Raw genomic sequence first — 7,038 nt, 5'->3', positions numbered from 1 at the left:
AAAATATGTTAGGGAATTAAAAGATGGAGGGCTGTTTTGAGTCTGTAAAACCTGTGAAGTCCACTTCTTCTGAGACTTCTTTTTTTAAGACTTGAGAAAGTGACCAGGGAAAGTCTAACAGAAGGGACATCAGATTATTAAATAGCCAGAATTTCTGCTCAGCACTGATGGCTCGTGTCTGTAATCCTAGCTCCTCAGGAGCCTGAGATCTGAGGATCATAGATGAAAGCCAGCCTGAGCAAGAAAGTCCATGAGACTCTTATTTCCACTTGAACACTTAAAAACTAGAAGTATAGCTGTGACTCAAAGTGGTAGAGATTAGCCTTGTGCATAAAAGCTCAGGGACAGCACCCAGTCTCTGAGTTGAAGCCCCACAACCAACCTAAATAAATAAATTTCACACACAAATCCCAGACAATGAGAATGTTGAGATCATTTTAGTAGGTGATGGGGAAGTTGATGCAGAGTTGTATACACTAATCAAAGACAAAACTCATAAGATATCCAGGTATGGATGCATGGGAGGAGGAACTCAGAGAGGCTTGAGTGCCATGACAGTGCATTCTCCAGCAGAAGGTTCTAGGGGAAGCTCCTGCTTCTGCAGGAGGCTGCAACATTGCATTTCAGGAACTGAGAGTGACAGGGGGAAGTAGAAACAGCCTGGGTAGCTATCAGAATCTCTCTGGCACTCTTGCTTCCTCTTACCTACTTCAGTTCTTCCTCCTAGGTCGATGGTCACCGGAACGGCATAAGGTTAACCAACTCATAGCATTGGTGCTACTGCAAAACAAAGGCCTTGGTCTTTGTGCTGAGTCCCCACCCTATTGCTTTCTATCTTCCTTCTTGTCTTCAAAGTCAGCCAGGACCATGAGAACTAGCCCATGTCTGGCTTGAACACAGGGACATAAAGTTGGCTGAGATTATTTTCCTTATGTTGATCTCAGGGTACCTTTTTTGGATATATTTCAAATGTGTACATCAATTATTTCTCCAGACTTTTTTTTAGTGTAGTATCAGTGTGTAAGGCATAATGTATTTCAGAATTTATATTATCTCTACTAAATCAGGCAGTAGATGAAATTTCACTTTAGGTGACTTCTCATAATGAGCAGTAAACTTGGATGTCAGGCTGGCCCTTGCTGCCAGGCAGGCTGAAAGCTTAAAGAAGGACCAACAAGTTTGTGCTTTGTCCCTTCCCAACCATATTAAATCATTACCAAACCACTTCTGGTGGCTCATGCCTAGTAACTCAGAAGGCTGAGCTCTGAGGAGCCCAGTTCAAGGCTATTCTAGGCAGGAAAGTCCACAAGGGCTTTTATGTTCACATAACCACCAAAAAGCCAGAAATGGAGCTGTGGCTCAAGTGTTAGAGTGCATGCCATGTGGGGAAAAGCTAAGAATAGTGCTCAGGTGCTATTCTTCACTCACTCTTTTCTTTTTTATCCATCTTAATATGTCTTCCTTGAGTAGTTTATCCTGAACATTCTGCCTATTTTCTTCCATTATCTCTGAAATCTTTATCACAACTTAGTCCCGTGACTGTATAGAACATGGATTTTCTCAGTATAAACTATTACCTAGCATGTGGTCTGGTATGTGGTACAATCATTAAATGCCAAGGGCATGTATGCATTGCACTGAAAACTCAGTGTATTATAGGAGAGGAAAGTACCAACCAGCTTATCAATATCCACACTTAATTCTTGCCACAGACATGACGACCGGGGTAAATCAGTATGCACACTGTGGGCGTTACTCTTTTCCCAGTAGGTTCCTTGGCAGTTTTCACAAAGCTGATATCTCCTTTGCTTCCTGCTTCCTGGATGTCTTGGATTTTTCCCTTCGTTAGGACAAAAGGCTCAGACTAAAATCTAGTTCTCTGGTCTTCTCATTCTCTTTTGGATTCTAGTTTGAAGATACAAATTTGTAGGGACATTATTGGCCAACAGGAGAATAGCACCTCCCGCCTTAGTCTGTTTCTTGGTACTGTAACAAAATAACCCAAATCACTTCTAAAGAAAGCAAGTGTGGCTCACGGTGGGACTCCCAGGACCGTGCTGCCTACATTTGCTCAGCATCTAATGGTTGATGACGTCCAATGAGACACAGAGCAAGAGTCTTACTTTCTTTTTTTTTCTCAAGGCTTTTGCTCTGCCATTTGAACAGTGCTTCATTTCCAGTCTTAGCGGTTAACTAGAGGTAAGAATCTCGTGGACTTTCCTGCTTGGGCTAACTTTGAACCACAATCCTCAAATCTCCTGAGTAGCTAAGATTAGAGGCATGAACCACCAGGGCCCTGCTGAAAGGCCACTTTCATTACAAAGATTCTCCATGATAACTTTTTATTTCATGAACAGACTGATCGGCTCATGAGAGCAGAAGCTGACTCCCAAAGCTCTGACATCTCAAATGCCATTAACATGGAACTGTGGGGACTAAGTTTTCAACACAGGAAATTTGGGAGGCACATTTACACCTTTCTGTTCAGGGCATTAAAAAAAAAAACAGAACAACTACAATTATGTGCTTGGTATTTTAATTTTTGAAAGCCCTGCTTCATTAGTTCAAACGTATTAAAATGCAACATACTTTTGCTTTAAAATGTTACTTGATATATCGGATATATTTGTATTTGGTTATTTGAAATTGGATAGGGAATAGGGTGGGGGGGAAACAAGATGAGGGGTGGGGGTGGGGGGGAGGGAAATGGGGACCAAGACATGTGTAAGGGTATCAATGTATGGGAATTAATGCACCATCTATCTGGCAAATATCATGTAACCCTTCTATTAATTACAATAAAAAATATATGAAAAAATACATTAGCAAAGATCACTTTCTGCCTTAGCAAAGCCAGGCCTTGAGTTCATATTGTCCAAAAGAAATTTTTCATTTATGTTGCCCGTAGAAGTTTTAGTTATGGTTAAAAGTTAATTTTTGATTGACTTTTAAAAATGTCTTTTATCAATCATTATGCACACATCTACAGTAAGAAAAGCTTAATCACAAATTGCTTGTATGGGTAAACATTTTAGAAATCTTAACCTAAATTTATTAAACATAACAATACTATATTTTGTAGATAGTCAATCAAGTGTATATTCCTTTGTCAATACTTCAGATTTCTTTTGGAGTCAAACATTTGATTCCTGTTTCATCTTCTTTTAGGTACCAACAAATTCACTGGGAAGTGAACCAATGCTGATTCTCTACTTACCTTGTAGTTGTGGCCTTCCTTTTCCTTAAGGATCCTTTGAAAGCTCAGCAAAGATTCTCTTCCCTCGACCTGTTTGCTACAGATTAAGTTCAGCATTGCCTCAACCGTACAATAACTATAGTAAATAGCAAGAGAATGCTGTGCTACAGAAAGTGTGTTTATAGTTCAATGGCATTATTACGTTACTTAATTTAGTCAGAAAAAATGGCTACAAAAAATTGTCATAAGAAATGATTCATGCATGTTATAAAAATTGGAAAATGCAAAAATACATGTGGAAAAATCTATAATCCAAACTGCACTCCTGACACAGTGCTGTAAAAAGTGATTTATTTTCTTTCAGTGTTTTTATGTGTGCATGTCCACATGGATGTCAAAACCACACCACACACATATAACCCTATTTTTCACTCTGATTAATATTATTAATAATAATGATGAGTTATTATTCATCATTATGCCTTCTCACTTTCCATGCAAATACTATTTGTTTCCTCTCCTTTTCTTCTTTTCTGTTTTTATCTCTCTGTCTTGGGCTCCTTCTTTGTCTCTATTTTCTGCTTCTTTGTCCTTCTGTGTCTCTTTCCCTGAAACTCTGTGTCTGTTTCTCTCTCAGTGCTGGAAATTGAAACCTAGAGCCTCTCTTTTGAGCCATGTGTATTCCACCCCATTTTGTTGGGGGCCTTGTATTCTCCACATTCATTTATTGTGGCTCAACTAAGCTCCTAAAGTTGGAAAGTTCTGTTTCCATTTATAAAGGTACACATGATAACAACAATGCCCTAGAGATGGACTCCTATTCTCCACAGAGCTGTCGTCCAATGCAAGAGCTAAAGTCTCCTGCTCCTTATGGAGAAAATGATTCACCCACGCGTCAACTCCTGTTGACTGCATTTTCTCTGAGTTCAGTCTTTTCATATCAGGCCAATCAATTCAGTGCAAACTAAACTGGTAGATTCCTGGAACTGCTGCTTCTGTCCAGGAAGTCCCTGCCAGTTATAGAAGCCAGAAGAATCACCATCAATTTTTAAATTAGAGTGGAAAACCCCAACCAGCTGATGCCAAACCCGGGCAAGCCCAGGAGGGGTTTGCAAAGCACAGCAAGACCCTAGGGACTCAGAGATAGCAAGCTCTGATGCCTGTGTCAGAACCTCCTCAGGAATGACTCACGGGGCACAATTGCAACTTTGAAGGCCACTTATTACATTTGGATCCCACTCAATGCTTTTTGGCTAAGTTGACAGTATATGTAATTTAATCACAGGCCTTAGAAAATCATAATAATTATGAATGGCAAGGCTCTGGATGTCACCACCAGACTTGAATGAACCCATCTCACATCTTGCTCGGATTTCCACACAAAGCAATGGAAAGCAAAAAAAACCCTTCCAAACATGAGCACTCCCTCAAGGAAGAAAGAATAGTTGGAATTACTCTATGGAAAAAAAATGTTTGTTGATGGAAAGGGTAATTTTAAAAATGGAAGCATCTATCCTATCTCATATAGTTTCGTCAGTGTAACTCAGGGTATAATTTGTTGTGGTGATGTTCATTTATTTATTTATTTATGTGCTGGTTCTAGGGCTTGAACTCAGGGCCTCATACCCTTGCTTGGCTTTTAGGTTTTCTAGTGCTCTACCTCTTGAACCACAACTACACTTCTAACATTTTGCTGGTTCATTTGGAGATTGAGTCTCATTATTTTTCCTGCCCAGACTGACTTTGAACCTTGTTCCTCAGCTCTCAGCCTCAGTAGCTAAGATTACACGTGTGAATGACTGGTGCCTGGCTAACAACATACATAACTTGAACAAGGTGTTAAGCCCCCAAACATGCAGGATACATTCATAGATTCATGACGGTGCCATTCCTAAAGGAAAACAGTGATGGAATTAATCCTTGTTAATTCTCTGACAGTAATAGCTCTACTAGTAATAAAGTAGTAGCTCTCACTGCTATTTAGAGCCACACGTTAAATATTGTGTCTAACTTGACTTTCTCAATTATTTATTTACCAATGGAACTTTTCATAAACACTTCCGGATCATGAAAATTTTTACCTGCAAAGTATAATGAGGGAGATGAAAAGTACCTTTTCATTCATCACCAAAAGTTTGCTCAAGGATTCTTGGAAAGGAAGCACATGGGGTTGGATGCCGGGGCCAACCGGCATGGGGTGGCTCAAAAAAAGAGGGTACAGCCTCGATCTCCATCTTGCCCTCAGAGTTTCATGGGCCAGAGGTATAGCTACAGTACCTGCTTAACAATTATGAGGCTCTGGGTTTGCTCTACACACACACACACACACACACACACACACACACACACACACACACACTTCTTGTCTCGCAAGTCAGGAAATCCTTGATATTTCTCTACAACTCAGTTGTCTGTCTAAGGTACTTTCTGAGGTGATTTCTCTGATTTGAAAACTATTACATTACACACAGCTTCTACAAAGTTCAAACATAACATGAAAGGTTACTTGCAAAATAATTTGATGATATGTCTGTACTACTATTCTAAACATCGCTCAAAACAACTTACTTCCTAAGAATGTCTTTTAAAGCTAGGTGCCAGTGGTTCACACCTGTAATCCTAGCTACTCAAGAGACTGAGATCTGAGGATTATGGTTCAAAGCCAGTTTGGGAAGAAAAGGCTGTGAGACTCTTATCTCCAATTAATCACCAAAGAAGCCAAAAAGTGGAACTGTGGCTCAAGTGGTAGCTTTGAGTAACAACGTTCAGGACCAGTGCCCTGACCCTGAGTTCAAGCCCCTGAACCAGTACACACACAAGTAAATAAATAAGTCTCTGAAAAGCTATGTGTCTTTCTTTCTGACCATCTATAGATATCACTTAGATTTCCACTTTCATTTCTGTGCCTGTCTGTGTCTCATAAGGATGAGGTCTTTACTTTGATCCTCAGTTTGCCTGTCTCCTAGATGAGACCTGACAATACCCACAAGTATCCATTTCCTCTTCCAGTGGGCTCATTCAATACTTCGTCATCACAGAATTTAGGGGTATTTTTTGGTCAGTGTTTGCAGTGAGCTCATTGTCTTGCATTATTAATATACAATTAAGTGTCATAAAGCTATCAAGGAACAAAGTGCTACAGAAGCACTGAAGTGGATGGATTAATTTCATACAAGATGATCAGGAATGCATGAGAGAAGAGCTATTTGGGCAAAGGGCAGGGCAGGGTAAGGGTTTTGTGTGAAATAGTGAGGAACAGGGAGGGTCAGTAATATGTTGAGCTTTCAAGCCTGGATCAATGAAAATTGGTTATATAAACCGACTTCTGGTTTAACAGTGATATGAATGTGTAATTTGTGAGGGAGGCAGAAATATGCACACTTTTGTTAAAAGATACCTATGGACAAATGTTGTAGACAAGCCAGGAATGCGCTCTCTCTCTCTCTCTTTCCCTCTCTGTCTCTTTCTCCCCCCTACCTACCTCTCTCCTCTTCTCTCCTCTCCTCTCCTCTCCTCTCCTCTCCTCTCCTGGTACTTGGGCTTGAACCCCATTGTCTGATGCTTTCTCTCAGCTTGCCTGATCATGGCTGGCACTTGAGACAAGCCACCAGTCCAGCTTTTTGCTGGTTAATTGGAGAGGGAGACTTGAAAAGTTTTCTGTCCTGGGTGGCTTTAACTTTGAACTTCAATGATCTCAGCCTCCTGAATAACTAGGATTACAGGCATGGGCTACTAGCACCTGGGATTCTCATGTGGTAATTACTTTTGAATTTGATTCTAACAAGTCTAGAGTAGTTCCTAAGTACTTTTCAGGGGCTGCAAATAAGATGTTATAACTATTA

Source organism: Megascapheus bottae, chromosome 26 (assembly GCF_031878675.1).
Source record: "Megascapheus bottae isolate mThoBot1 chromosome 26, mThoBot2.hap1, whole genome shotgun sequence".
Lineage (NCBI taxonomy): Eukaryota > Metazoa > Chordata > Mammalia > Rodentia > Geomyidae > Megascapheus > Megascapheus bottae.
The sequence above is the reverse complement of the archived record's forward strand: the minus strand, read 5'-3'. Positions refer to the sequence as shown.